This window comes from Puma concolor, chromosome A2, assembly GCF_028749965.1.
Source record: "Puma concolor isolate L17-30 chromosome A2, mPumCon1.1.hap2, whole genome shotgun sequence".
NCBI lineage: Eukaryota > Metazoa > Chordata > Mammalia > Carnivora > Felidae > Puma > Puma concolor.
This window is the reverse complement of record NC_141668.1, coordinates 22571448-22587124: the sequence shown is the minus strand read 5'-3', so window position 1 is coordinate 22587124 and position 15677 is coordinate 22571448. Positions and strand designations below refer to the sequence as shown.

Genomic DNA, 15677 nt, shown 5'->3' with positions numbered 1-15677 from the left:
GAAGCATTCCCCCCTCAAAAGTTTCCTTCTTCTGGTCCCCCTCCTCTCATTTTGTACCTATTACTTTTCAGTCACTCTGCTCATGAAGGACATAGCTGTCAGCATACAGGGTACACTCAGAGTACAAAAGGCCGGGGGGAAAGGTGTGAGAGAGGGTAGGAGAAGTTGGTTTGAGTCATTGGTAGAGAAGGAGGGTGAGCACCTGAATCCAGAAAAAAAAGCCTAAGTTCCGAGTCAGAGGTTAGAGGTATGAAGGGAGGATCAGTGTTCAGAGACCTGTTTTAGAGAGAAGGGCACCTGCAGGATCATATTCAGAATTTCCAGGAATGGGGCAACATCCAATGGCCAAATCCCAAGAGGACAGGAGGGTATCAGGGTTACAAAAGCAGTCAGATCTGACCTATGAGTCAAGAAACTGTGTCTTCTGATTATGATTCTCGATCCTAGTCTGCCCTCGTTTTCAATCTTTAAAACATAAGCATAGTTTGTGATTATAAAACTAATATATGGAAAATTCAGAAATATAGAGGTATAAAGAAAAAAACAAAAATAACTCAATCTCTCCATAATGAAAAACTAATGTTAATTTTAATTATATTTCTATTTAGTCGTTCTTCTATGCATACCATTACACAAATAAGATGGTTCTATCTCTACATGTTAAATTTGCATGCTGAATTGTTTTACTGGGTATTATAATATAATCATTTCCCCATGTTATTAAAAGTTCTTAGTAATTAAACATCATTTTAAATGACATTTTCCCTGGTTTTAAGCACATCTAGATCAATCTCTACCAATTTATGAAAATCCCGAGGGTCTGGAGAGATCTTCTTCTAAATATTTACCTTTTTTTGGGTTGGTAAACAGGGCATCCTCAAAGGCCAGGGCTCTACAGAGTCTATACAATATTTGATCTTCTGGAAAGTTCTCATATATTTTTTTAAGTTTTTATTTAAATTCCAGTTAGCCAATATACAATGTGATATTAGCTTCAGATGTACAATATAGTGATTCAACCCTTCCATACAACACCTGGTGCTCATTACAACAAGTGCCCTCCTTAATCCCCATCACCTACTTAACCCATCCCCCCACTACCTCCTCTCTGGTAACCATCCATTTGTTCTCTATAGTCAAGAGTCTGTTTCTTGGTTTGCTTCCCTCTTTTTTTTCCCTTTGCTTGTTTAAAAGTTTTGTTTTTTAAATTCCACAGATGAGTGAGCTCATATGGTATTTCTTTCTCTGACTCACTTATTTCACTTAGCATGTCCTTGCAAAATGGGGAAGTTCTCATATTTCTTTTTTTTTAATATGAAATCTATTGCCAAATTGGTTTCCATACAACATCCAGTGCTCATCCCAACAGGTGCCCTCCTCAATACCCATCACCCACCCTCCCCTTCCTCCCACCCTCCATCAATCCTCAGTTTGTTCTCAGTTTTTAAGAGTCTCTTACGTAAGTTCTCATATTTCTAATAATTGGTGACACGAGTGATCAGAAGATGCCACCCTGCAAAATACAATAATTCAAAGCATAGGCCTTTCGTATATACCACATCATTATTACATATTCAAACAACCACTAGTTTGCCATGGCTGCCATAATAGAATACCACAAACTAAGTGGCTTAAACAACAGAGATTTATTTTTTCACAGTGTTGGAGGCTAGAAGTCCAAGTTCAAGGTGTCAGCAGGAGTGGTTTCTCCTGAGTCCTCTCTCCTTGGCTTGCACATGGCTCCCTTCTTGTTATATCCTCAGCTGGTCTTTTCTCTGAGCAGGCACAGCCCTGTCATCTCTGTATGCATCCAAATTTCCTCTTCTTATAAGGCCACCAGTCATATTGGACTAGGGCCCACCCTAAAGACCTCATTTTAATTTACTTATCTCTTTAAAGACCTTATCTACAATATGTGGTCTTTTGTGAATAGCTTTTTTCACTTAGCATGTTTTCAAGTTTCACCCATGTTCTTTTTTATGGCTGAAAATATTCCACTGAGTGGATATGCCACATTTTGTTCATCCATTCATTGATTTATGGACATAGGTTGTCTACACGTTTTAGCTGTTTATAAGTAAAGCTGCTATGAACATTCACGTATAAGTTTTCGGTGAAGATATGTTTTCATTTCTCCTGAGTACGTGCCTAGGACTAGAACTGTTGAGTAATCTGGTGACTCCATGTTTAGCATTTTGAGAAACTGCCAAACTGTTTTCCAAAGTAGCTGCATCATTTCCCATGTCTGCTAGCAATATATAAAGGTTCCAATTTCTCTACATCCTCATCAACACTTGTTATTGTCTGTTTTTATGAAAGCCATCGTTGTAGGTGTGAAGAGGTATCTCATTGTGGTTTTGATCTGTATTCCCTTAATGATTAGTGAAGTTGAATATCACTTCTTGTACATATTGGCGATTTGCAGGCATTTTTTGGAGGAATATTTATTCAAATTCCTTGCCCATGTTTTAACCGGGTATTTGTCATTTTATTACTGGGTTGGAGGTTTTTATACATTCTGGATATAAGTTCCTTGTAAAATATATGATTTTCAAAGGTTTTCTCCCATCCTGTGGGTTGTCTTTGTACTTTCTTGATGGTGTCCTGTGAAGCACGAAAGTTTTTAATTTTAAAGTCTAATTTATCTATTATTTTCTTTTGTTACTTCTGCTTTTGGTGACATAGCTCAAAACCATTGCCAAATCCAAGGTCATAAAGATTTACTTCTATGTTTTTCCTCTATGAGTTTTATAATTTTAAGTCTTACATTTAGGTCTATGGTCCATTTGGAGTTAATTTATTTGTATGGTGTGAGGTATAATCTGACTTCATTCTTTTGCATGTGCATATCCAGTCATCCCAGCACCATTTACTGCAAAAACTTTTCTTACTATATTGAATTGTTTTGGCACCCTTGTCAAAAAATCAATTTGACCATAAATGTGAGGGTTTATTTTTGGACTCAATTCTATTTCATTGATCTCTATGTGTATCCTTATGTCTTATGTCTTGATTATTGTAGTTTTTTTTAGTTTTGCTGTAGGTCTGAAATTGGGAAATGAACATCTTCCAACTTTGTTCTGTCTCTTCAAGAGTGGCTATTCTGGGTTGCATTTCCATATGAACTGTAGGGTCAGCTTGTCAAGTTCTGCCAAAAAAAAAAAAAAAAAAAAAAGCTACGATTTGGATAGAGATTGTGTTGAATTTAATTGTCAGGTTGTTTATTGCTAGTGCATAGAAACACAATTGATTTTTGTATATTGATCTTGTATCTTGCCACATTTCAAAACTCGTTTTATCTTGTATTCTTAATCATGATGCTTTATTGCTTATTCTGTTCAAGGTATTGTGTTAGACATGATAGAAAATACAAAGATAAACAAGATATGGCCTCTGTCCTGAAGAATTTATAGCCTAATTCAAGAAGTAAGACATAATCCCATTGAATAAATAATAGCCTATTACAGCAATGTAAAGGGAAGTTCAGAATTGCCAATGAACATTAAAGATAAACTAGAATCTAGCAGAGTTCAAGGGATGGAGAAGCAATTCAAGGCTGGAGAGGTCTGGACAAAATAGAATAGGAAAGATTTGAATTCAGGCTTACTCTGTCGCTTCCTTCCTCCCTTCATTCTCCCCTTCCTCCTTTAATTTTCTTGCTTTTTAAAAATCCCATCTCTCTCCCTACCTGACTTCTTTGAGAACATTAGTAGAAGGTAACTATTGTTAGTTATCATCATTTCTCAAACCTGGGCGATCATTAGAATCTCTTGCCAACACTACTGAAAACATAGATTCCAGGGTCTCACCTCAGAACTAATGCATCATATTATCAGAGGCTGGGGTATGGAAAACTGCATTAAAATTTTTATCAGTTGATTCTGATTTTCATCCAAGTATGGGAATCTGTAGGTAATATTATAATAATGATATCCATATGATATTTCATACTGTTGCACTTCTGACTGTCAAGGATGCTCATAAATCCAGGAGGTCACTTACCGGAGTAAGAGAGTGTGTGTGAATCTATGCGACAACTCCTCCATTAATGAAAAACACTTTAAAAAAAAAAAGAAGAAGAAAAGAAAAAAAGAAAAACATCTCAAGGTGCATAGATTATTAAGAGGACTCAGCAGTGTCATCTGTATTTATGGGAACGGCTCATTTCCATAAACAAACTTTTATTTTCAGTATTTGAGAATCCTAAAAATCTCAAAAGGTCCCTCTATTATGGATGACCCTCAGAGTAACCAGCAGGATTTACATTCACTAACCAGATTTAATAAATTATAACAAGTTGCCATAGTTGCTTCAGATTTTTTTAAAAGAATAAAAAAAAAAATAGTTACAAAAGAAGCCCTCCCATCCTATCTCTCTTCAGATGTAACCAATGTCTTGAAGACACTGGGACCCGTTCCCACATGTTTTTATATTTTTACTACACACCATATATGTTTTGGGTGTTTAAATATGTAGATAAATAGTGTTCACATTTTTCTGAAACTTTTTTTCCAACATCAAGTTTTTGAGATTTATCTATGTGATACTAGTAGAACCATTCCATTCTTTGTAATGTAGCAATATTATACTATACAGTACTGCAATACAATCCCATTGTATAAATATTCTAGGATCTATTCTGAGGATGAATATTTGTGTTGTCTAGGTTTTTGCTACTTCAAATCATGATGTAATTAATGTCCTTGCATATGCCTCCTTGGGTTCATGTATGAGAATTCTAGAGAATATACCTAGAATGGAAATTACTAGAGAAAAGAATATGTACATTTTCAAAGTTATTAGATTGCTCTCTAGATTACTCTCCACAGTGGCTAAACTAATTTTTACTCTTGTTAGGGATATGTGAGAATTTCTCTTTCCTGTATTCTTAATTTTTTTTATGTTTTATTTTATTTTTTGAGAGACAGAGAGAGAGAGCATGAGCAGGGGAGGAGGGGGAGAAGAGAAAGAGGGAGACACAGAATCCAAAGCAGTCTCCAGGTTCTGAACTGTCAGCACAGAGCCTGAATGTGGGGCTTGAACCGATGAATGCAAGATCATGACCTGAGCCAAAGTCAGACGCTCAACCGACTGAGCCACCCAGGCGCCCCTCTCTTTCCCATATTCTAACCAACACTGTCAAGCCTTTTAAAAATACACATATCTGCTTTAAAAAAAGAAAAAGGGGGCACCTGGATGGTCCCCACGATTGCTGTCTGTGTCTTTCTCCAAAATAAAGTAAAAATAAACTTCAAAAATATAATAATAATAATAATAATAATAATTGAAAAATAAAAATACACGTCACGTAGGCCTTATTTTCAGATTCGGGTAGGGCAGGTCTGCAGTGTATTTTGAAACAGGCCACAGGTGATACTCAAACACAAATATCACTGAGAACCTCTGCTCCCATGTATGTATGTCTGTATGCAGTCTAATATACAGATAAGTGAATTAGCACAGTGAGAGTACTTCAGTGCTTTGTTGGTAACACCCGTGTTGCTCCATTTAGATTCTTGAAGAAAGGATAGAGAAGTACCACTCCGCAACATGCTTTACTGATTCATTTTGAATCAAATGGGGGTATGTGATTTACCAGTCCATAGGGTAGTACTTAATCTAAAGTCCTACCTTTGCTAGCTAGGCTTATGATGTGTGTGTGGGGGGGTGCTTTTTAGAAGTTGTCTTACTTCTTACTAGGTGTATGGCTGGGTGTCAGTTGTCAGGCTTGCATACATGCCATGGCTTAGGGCAGGGTGCGAGTCAGTAACGTCTGCCAGCACGCTGGGTGGTGTCACCGCGGGGAGCATTTGCGGCTTTTTCAAAGCCCTGAGGAATCTGAGAAGCAAGTGAGGGAATGATGCATGAAAACAAAAGGCAGTGGAAAGAGTGACCGGGCAGTAGGCTCCAGCAGGCTAGAACGCTCTGTCCTTGTTATTACTGCTTCATGAAAATGCCACTAGCTTCTTGGCAAGGTCTGGAAGGTAGAGGCTTCTTGAGAAAACAAAGACAAGTGATGTGTACTTTGAGGCTGGAATCTGGTTTCCCAGCTTCCCTACTTTCCAGGAGGCGCTACAGGCTGAAGATGGAAAACCCTCTGCCCCTGGGTGGGTTTAGACTGGTCTTTCCCTCCTGGCTGCTTTCCTGAGTTTTGCCCTACTTGGAAGCAGCCAGCTCTGGTCTCAGAGGCCTAGTAGGACTGTCCTGGGAGAGAAACTGGGCGGTCAGACTCATCTATTGACCAGACTCATCTATCCCTCAAAAAGTAATGTGAAGGTCACCCTAGGGGAGGGAAAAGGGCTTCAGCCCTATGCCTCCTCGTGCTGGGCAGTGAGACCAGAGGGTGCTCTGATGCCTTGCCTGCTTTCTTCTGAGCTGGTACCATGCACTTGCAGAGGATAGCCTGCCTCGCTTTTCAGGGATGAAGTAGAAGCTGAGGAAAAGTAAGAGAGTTCATTAGTTCACTGGATGGCTATTCCGACTAGTCATTATTAGACCTGTTACAAGTTAACCTCTGCTTTCCTTACGGATAATCTTTCTTTGACACACAAAGTACCAAGATGCAAAATAGGAAGTACTCAGCATTCTCCTCCTTTCTTAAAAAGTAGCTGTGGGGATAATGAATAAAAATAGGTCTTTGTGAATACAATAGGGCTGAGCTGAGGGTGCGGTTTGCTTGGCAACAGTTCAGGCAAAATTATTTCTCTTGGTCCCCGAATGCTCTTGACATTGCCTCTGCCTGATGAAGTCCTAAAAGACCAGCTTGAATGTGACTTTTTTTTGTTGAAATGCCCATCAGTAGAGTTAATCATTCCCTTCTTTCTGGTTCCATAGAATTTTCTTCTTATAAAAAACATTCATCAAATTGTGTGACAATTACTCACTTGGGATCATGCCTTATTCTTTGTGTGTGTGTGTTTTCCCAGCATTTACAGACTGTACTTGAACATAATAGTCCTTTGATAAATATCTACTGGATGAACCAAAGTTTCTGAGAAAACACCAATACTGAGCTCTTATATTTTCTTAATTATCCCCTGTCTTTTCCTCCTCAGGGTGAAACTGCCCAAGTTTCAGCTCCACATAGAATGGAGGGCATGCTAAAACTAGATGCAATTTTTTCTGAGGAATTGCTTCAGCAGGATTGGGTGTTTCAGATATATCATTCTGTTGCAGGTGCAGAAATTGTTTCTGGGAAACACTGCCATTATTATCTCTGAAAGGCGAGTCAGTGGAAATTTTTATTTTCCATTTACAGATGGACAAATGGAAGCTTTCTTCCTCATTTACCAATTACAGAATGTCCACTCTGTTCAAAGCACTGTGCTAGGATTTTCACAGGATACAAAGATGTACATGACAAGGTTTTTGTTCTAAAGAATGTTATAATCTGGTTAGGATGAAAATATACTTTGTATGCAAATGTAACAATAACTTCAGAGCATTCCATTTGAATTATATGAGTGGTCCATAAAGAAGTACCAAAGAGAATACAGAAAGGTAGGCAAAATAATTTCCAGCCAAGGTAATCAGGGATATCATTGCGGTCAACATAGTACTTGAGATTAATAGATTTTGTGCTGGTTATTCTCCATTTAGCCCATATTAGTTACTTGCTGTAATGGGACCAAGGTTGCACAGAGAGCCATGACACTGAGGCTTTTCTTTTAGGGAGCAACTTTACTCGTGCTAGCACGGGTTCTGTGGGTTCATACCCTAAAGACTGAGCCCTGAATGAAGCAGCGTGTAGCCTTTTATACAATTTCTAGTTCTTTGTCTTCCATACACAGTAACATACAGACATACAGTCTGATTGGGTGGTCTATGTTACGGAGTCGTGAGGAATGTCACATACGTGCACATAGCTAGGTTGCCTTCCCTTGTTTTGAGGTTTTCATCACATTCCTTAGGGAGGGGTTCTACCACATTTCACCCTTTGATGCTTGGACCCCCCCTGTTTGGGGTCAAAGAGCATCATCTTGGTTTGGAGGTTTATAGTTCCATAACACCATCACCTGTGTGGCCATTTTCCTTTCGACCATTGCCTCCGTGAGGCTGGAGGCCATATAACCAGGGGAGCGAGGCAAGGTAGGGTTAAGCAAACTCCCCAAATCAATTGCCATGAGGGTTTTAAATCTCCCAAGAGTTGAAAACCATTCTCTAAATAACTCACTGGAGTCCCAACCTTTCCAGGTCTGGACTGGGACATGAGCAACCTTTCTCAATTGATCTGTGATCTCTTCTATGACTTTTCCTTCATTGTCTATCTGTAGGCAGTGGTTGCTCAGGTTAAACTTTGCACAAACTTCTCCCTCAGAAGGAAGCAAGTAATCTAAGGCCAAGCGATTTTGATAGATGGTTTGCTGCGTGGCTAGTAAGTTAAGAGCTCTGGCAGTTTCATCAGTTATAATTTCTACAATGGCTTATAGTCTGATTGCGGTTTAGCATGTGAATGGGAGTGCAGAAGTCCCAGGACCCATCCTTTGCCCAGGTGGCAGGGCCATAATATTGGATTATACACTCGGGAGCCCATTCATCATCTTTCCAATTGCCAGTTTATAGGGCATGTCGTTTCCTTTGAGTCTCCCCATCCCCATACACTTTGACTCCCAAATGTTCCTCCCTGGCGAAATGGAGCAGGAAGAAAGATGGATGAATAGTTCCCAGCACACATGACCCTGACCAGCCTGGGGGAAGTATCATATAGACTGTCCTTCCCTATATCCAGTATAGTCCACCTGGGGCCTGCCATTCAATGGCTACATTGACATTGTCCCGGGCCTCTTGGAGATGAAAGAAGTTAGACAAGGGGTAGGGATCTGGCTCAAGGTCATCTGGGGACCCCCGCCTTTGGGTTTCCCAGGCAGCTGAATTTTAAAATCTTTGGCCTAGGCATGTTAAGCTTCCAAAAGGGATGGTGAACTTTCTTCCCCACCGGGCAAGGCAGTTCTTCCCAGTAATTGAGTTTTTGAGGAGCCAAACCCCGGTAGTAGGACTGGGCATTCTGTTCCATTACAAGGTTTGCAGATATCTAATTCTTTAGCCTCCCATGCCATTGATCCCCCATGTTGGTTCCCCCGCATACATAGCAAGAAGAGATCTTTATAGTTTCTGCTAAAGCAAGAGACAGGTCTCTTGTTGTGGGGGAGATGGGGGGAGGGCTACTTTCAATTTCCATAAAAGGAATGAAAGACTTCATGAGTTGAGGCTTGGAGTGAGACAGCAACCCTCTTGAAGTACAACACAGCTTCTGGGGCAGTGCCTTGCCTATGTATATGTATATGTATATGTATATGTATATGTATATGTATATGTATATGTATATGTATATGTATATGTATATGTATATATACCAATTCTGAGGTCATTTTCCCATTTTGGGGCTCCTGGATTAAAGACAGTAAAATTAGGGGTGCCTGCGTGGCTCAGTTGGTTAAGCATCTGACTTCAGTCCAGGTCATGATCTCACAGCTTGTGGGTTTGAGCCCCACATCGAGCTCTGTGCTGACAGCTCAGAGCCTGGAGCCTGCTTCGGATTCTGTGTCTCCCTCTCTCTCTGCTCCTCTCCTGCTCTCTCTCTCTCTGTCAAAATTAAAAATAAACATTAAAAAAAGGATAATAAAATTAACGGGGTTATAGGCTCCCAGTTTACAGCTGGAGGTTGCAGCCCCCTTTTGGAGGAGTGCCGCCTTGTCTTTACCTTTCCAAGTGGCCGAGACGCAGCTCCAATAGAGGCAGTAAGGCCAGCGGTCACCATAACACATGGCTTGGGATGAGGTCTGTTCACACATACACTTGTCACTGAGCCTGTATCCTTTTCCCATGGGAGACCTCCACAATTTTGAACCCAAAAAGGGTTTTTGTTAATAGCTGCAAACATATCAAAAAGTACCGATACCATGGGCACCTGAGTGGCTCAGTCGGTTAAGTGTCTGACTTTGGCTCAGGTCGTGGGTTTGAGCCCCACGTCGGGCTCTGTGCTGACAGCTCAGAGCCTGGAGCCTGCTTCAGATTCTGTGTCTCCCTCTCTCCGCCCCTCCCTAGCTCACACTGTCTCTCTTTCTCTCTCTCTCTGTCGCTCAAAAATAAACATTAAAAAAAATTTTTGAAAAAAAAAAGTACTGATACAGGCATGTAGGGATTAGTAACCCGGGTTTGGCTGATTAATCCACCCCTCCCCGGCCTCCTGGGAGTGTCGGACCTCCAACCATTCCTCAGTTGGGAATACTGTAGGTCAAAACAAGTGTATTGACTCTTCCGTTGGCAGATAAAATAGGTGGTCTTATTGTGTCTGCAGGTCCTCAGGACTTCTCCCTGGCATGAGAAGTGGGTATGGTATAGTAAGGTCCAAGTGACTCCCTGACCTGACCTGGTTATGTGAATACACGGGTCATGTGATGAGAAATCTAGGTCTGCTGAAGGGGTCCAGAGTTAGAAGCAACCAATACCAGCAGAACATCCCATCCACAAAAGGAAGGTGAACGCTAACAGAAACCACTCACCACACTCCCAACTGGCCAGGGCAGCCTCTGCCAATCCTATGGCAAAAGGTATAGCAAGAATCATAACGGCAAGAAACAAGGGGTGACAGTACATCACAGGAAGGAAACAGAGGTAGAAGATAAGGACAGTCGATCTGTTCCACCGGACCATCAATTTCTCAAGCTTCAGCCGTGTGTAGATTAGTAAACTTCCAGAGTGATTAAAGCAGGGCTACAATCTCCCAGAGCCTCTGGAGTTGCAGATTGCTTCTTCTGTGTGGTCAGCTTGCACGGTGTTGATGGATCAGGAATGCTGCCTTCACTCTGCGGTAGTGAATCCAGGGACCCACCTCGGCCACTTTTATTGCAGTAGGGGTAACAAAATGACAGTGAACGGGCCTCTCCAGAGGGGTTTTAGGGATTGGACATTCCATTCCTTCACCCATCCAGCATCTCCTGGTTTAAAGGGGTAAGCGTCTGTGGTCAGACTCACAGGTAATCACTCCCTAACCCAGTGGTGTAAGGTGGTTAGGGTAAAGCCAAGGGTCAGCATCTGTTGCCTTAGGGTTAGATTGCCTATCTCATTTAGATCCCCCCTAATGCCCTTGATGATGGGGGGAGGGTGCCCATAAGGATTTAATACGGAGGGAACCCCATCTGCTTAGTGGGGCTATACCTGATTCTTACCAAGGCTATTGCCAACACCTGGCATAGTTTACTTAATTGCAGCTTCAGGGTTTGGTTCATTTGTCCCACCTTCCTGGAGCTCTGGGGTCGGTGTGCTGTGTGTAGCTTCCAGGTGATCTTTAACCCCTTTGCCACCAGCTGCACCACCTCAGCCACAAACGCTGGCCCATTATCTGATCCCACAGTGATAGGGATCCCAAATCGAGGAATGATTTCTTTTAGAAGAAGTCGGGTCACTTCATGTGCCTTTTCTGTGTGAGAAGGGAAGCCTTCCACCCTGCCTGAGAAAATGCACACAAAGACCAACAGATATTTACAGCCTCGGACCCGGGGAAGCTCGGTGAAGCCCACCGTCATATTTTCAAATGGGGCTCTCCTGACACTCTACACCCCAGGGGCGGCCTTGGGTTCCTGGCATGGGTTATTCCGGGCACATGTTTCACATTGCTCACATACTGCTCGGGCTATGCTGGAGAGTCAAGGGATGTAGAAATGTCAGCTCAACATAGTCTCAAGAGCTGTCCAGCCAATTGGTTTCCTGATGGAAGTGCTTGACAAAGCTGGAGCTAGGGCCTCAGGAATTGCCACTCAGCTGTCTTCAAGTTTCTACCTTCCACCTGGGAGGTAGCTTCCATTTTTCAGTCTTAAACCATGTACTTTCATGTTGTGAGTAATTAGGGTCCCATTTTGCCAATGGACTAGGGAACAGTGTGGCGATTAAAGCTGCTGATTCCGCTGTTCCTTTGGGGGCTGCAAGTTTTGCTTCTCGGTCTGCCTGATAGTTTTCCCGTGTAGCCGTGGTGTCTCCCCTTTGATGTCCCACACAATGCATGATTGCCACTCTTTTAGGGGCCCACACACCATCTAAGAGTTCAAGGATTTCCTTACCATACTTTATGTCTTTCCCTCCTAAGTTTATTAGACTCTTTTCTTTATATAAAGCCCCATGTACGTGGAGGGTGGTGAAGGCATACTGAGAGTCTATGTATATATTAACACATATCCCTGCCACCAGTTGGAGGGCTCGGGTTAGCACAATGAGCTCTGCCTTTTGTGCCAAAGTCCCCTTTGGCAGGGGTTTGGCCTTAATGATAGAATTTGGGGTCACCATGGAGTAACCTGCAAGGCACTCTCTCTTTCACAAAACTGCTACTGTCAGTGAAATATTCAGCCTCAGGGTCCTTGAGGGGCCAGTCCCTTAAGTCTGGTCAGCTGGAGAACACCTCATCCATGACTTCAATGCAGTCGTGATCTGTCTGGCCCAGCCCGACAGGCAGTAGAGTTGCAGGGTTTAGTGTCCTCACTACTTCCCGATGAATGTGTGGGTTCTCATGCAGAATTCCCTGATATCTGACCATCCTGGCATTGGTTAGCCAGTATTGTCCCTTGTATTCCATTAACGTCAATACTGAATGTGGCACGTGGACTGTCGATTCTTGTCCCAGAGTTAACTTGTCAGCCTCAGACACTAAGAGTGCTATGGTTGCAAGTACTCATACGTAGGGTGGCCAGCTCTGGGCAACAGAGACAAGCTGCTTGGAGAGATATGCCACCGGGTGATGCCATGACCCCCAACATCTGGATTAGGACTCCCACCGCAATGCCAGTGCACTCATGGACATATAGGAAGAAAGGCCTGGTCATGTCTGGGAGCCCCAAACCAGGCACATTAGTGAGGGCTCACTTTATTTCCTCAAAGGCCTTCTGCTGTACCGATTCCCACATCAGGGGCTCCCGCTCTCCCCCCTTTGTAGCTTCATAGAGGGGTTTCGCCAGGACTAAAAAGTTGTGTATCCAGATTGTACAGAAACCTGTGACCCTGAGAAATTCCCGAACCTGCCATCAGATCAAGGGGACAGTGACTGAACAAATGGCCTGCTTCCTCTGTGGGCTGAGTTGGCACTGCCCCTGGGAGAGGTGAAAGCCAGTGTTCTTGACTTTCTTTTGACAGATTTGGGCCTTTTTCCTTGAGACCTTATAACCAGTTTCCCATAGGAGGGTAGGGAGCTGCCGAGTTCCTTCCATGCAGTCCTCCTGAGACCTCAGCCAGCAGTAAGTTGTCTACGTGCTGAAGCAAGACGTAGCCATGTTGATCCACTGGGAAGGCTCTTAGGTCTGAGGCTAATGCAGTGCCGAAAATAGTTGCGGAGTTTTTAAACCCCTGAGGCAGTCTGGTCCAGTTGACCGGCCCTTGTGACCATTTTCAGGATTCTCCCACTGGAAGGCAAAGATTGATTGGCTCTTGGGGGTCAGGCAGTTGCAGAAGAAGGAATCTTTGAGGTCTAGGCATGTGAAGAAGGCAGCTTTGGTGGGGTAAGACCTAAGAGAGTGTATGGGTTTGGGACAACAGGGTGCAGCGGCCCGGTTTACTCCCCACAGGTCTTAAACAAGCTGATAGTCATTGGTGTCCGGCTTCTGGACAGGTGGGAGGGGCGTGTTCCAAGATGACTGACAGGGTTGAAGCACCCGTGTTTTAGAAGTCTCGTCAAGTGCTTCCATATTCCCATCTGTGCCTTACAAGGGATGAAATATTGTTTTTGGTGGATGGGCTCTCTCCCTGGCTTTAGTTCTACAATTACTGGAGGTATGTTCTGGTCCAGTCCTGATGGGTTGTCCTCAGCCCACACCCCCAGTATGCTGAAGGGCAGCTCAGGTTCCTGTTGTGGCTCTTCCATGAGGCTGTAGAGGCACCACTCTTCTCTTTGGGGAATCATGAGAGTCATAATCTTTGCTTCTGGTTTCTGTAGGGTCAGCCTGTCCCTGAGAGTTGAAAGTTATCTGGACCTGCAGCTTTCCCAATATGTCATGCTCATTAAAGCCACAGGGCAGTCAGGGAGGTATAGGAATTCATGGATGACTTCATGGCTGCCTAAATTGCATCATTGAGGATGCAGGAAGGGACGGTGTGTCCGACTACCTGTGGCCCCCACAATGGTGGCTTGTCTTTGTGAGAGGGAGCCCACGGGTTGGGTCACCATCGAGTGTTCCACACCAGTATCCACCATGAAGTCGATGGCTTGGCCCCCCACATTCATTTGGACCATAGGTTCTTGGGGGACTAACAAAATAGAGCCTGGTCTGTCCTAGTCCTCCTCATAGTCCTCCATGGTGGTTAGCCCCACAAAATCATCTTAGGGGGCCCCATGTGGCCATGATGTTGGCTGGTACCAACCCTGGACCACATGGCCTCTTTCTTTCTGCTGAGAATTATCTTTCTGGAAGTGTTCTGACTGCTCCACCAAGGCAGCAGCTAACAAGTCTGCCTTTTTCTGCATCTTCCAGCATTCTTTCCTCCAAGCTGCCTGGTCATGTTTGACAAACACCTTAGTTGCTACTTCCAGCAACTGACCGGCATTCAGGCTGGTGAAACCCTTTAGCTTTTGCAGCTTGCGCCCAATGTCCCCTTGGGCCTGACCTACAAAAGCCGCATTGACCATCTGCTGGTTAACGGGTGCTTCTGGACCGAAAGGGGTATAGAGACAAAATGCCTCACATAGAGTCTCATAGAACTGGCTTGTGCTCTCCTTGGGTCCCTGGAGTACTTCTGATGTTTTGCTCATATTTATGGCCTTTTCCCCCTCTTCCTTCATGCCATTTAGCAGGGCTTCTTGATACCATTCAGTCCTTGTGAGCCCTCCATCTACACTTGAGACATCTGGGTCCCATTTGGGGTCCTCCCCAGGTAAGTGAGTTTGAGCATAAGCCTGGGTGTCTAGTGTCCCAACTGGGGCATTCTCCTCTAACCATTTTAGGGCCACCTGGGTAATTCAGTGACGCTCCTCCATGTCAAAGGGGGTCAGGAGGAATTGGCTGCAGTCCGTCAAAGCAGGTTTATGCGTTTGGATTAGGGACTGCATTAGTTTAATCATAGCCTGGGGCTTCTCTGGATAGGAGGGAGTATGGTGCTTCCAGGTTGAGAGGTCCGTAGTGGTAAAGGGTTGGTACACAAAAACACGCTAGCGTTCTCAGATCTGGCTTTCCTGATCATAATAGATGGCTCCCCTAGTTTCCCTCATGGCATCTGTAGGGCTCCCCAGTGTTGCTGCAGGGAGGGACTATCTCCACTGGTCTGATCTTCTAGTTGCCTTCTGGGAGGGGCATATGTGATTAGGACCGGTGGTCCAGGTGAGCTGGTCACATCTGGAGAGGTCGGTGGTGCTAGAGGTGGCAAGGCCTTGGGACTAGGGGCAGGCTCAGATGGGGTTTCAACAGCTGAGGCAGCCGGAAGCGCAGGTGGCAGTGAAGGATACGGTAGGGCATATGGCGGTGGGGTTTCCACAGGTTCTCCAAATGGTATGGGTTTTTCAGTTTTGGGCCGGCATTTGGAGGAAGCCGTGACACAAGCCATCATAATTTTACAGTTCTCTTCAATATAGACTTATAGCCACGGTGCCTGGGATAGGATCAGGTCTTGCCAATGGTCAGTGTAAAGAAATTGGTCAGGGTGGCCTCGATCCCCCACAACGATCCTAAACACTCAGCCAACTAGTTCCTTATCAAGTGAGTCCT

General features: G+C 43.7%; 1 protein-coding gene and 1 long non-coding RNA gene across 2 annotated transcripts in view; one reads left to right on the top strand and one right to left on the bottom strand.

Annotated features, from left to right (window-relative positions):
* Positions 1-15677, top strand: part of MKLN1 (muskelin 1) — a 378677-nt gene that overhangs the window by 133236 nt on the left and 229764 nt on the right. The gene's annotated exons all lie outside the window — the stretch shown is intronic.
* LOC147583054 (uncharacterized) lies at positions 1628-4316 on the bottom strand. The gene is made up of 2 exons (XR_015244924.1): positions 4003-4316; positions 1628-3148 (listed from the first exon to the last, which is right to left on the bottom strand). It is a non-coding gene; the product is annotated as an uncharacterized LOC147583054 (long non-coding RNA).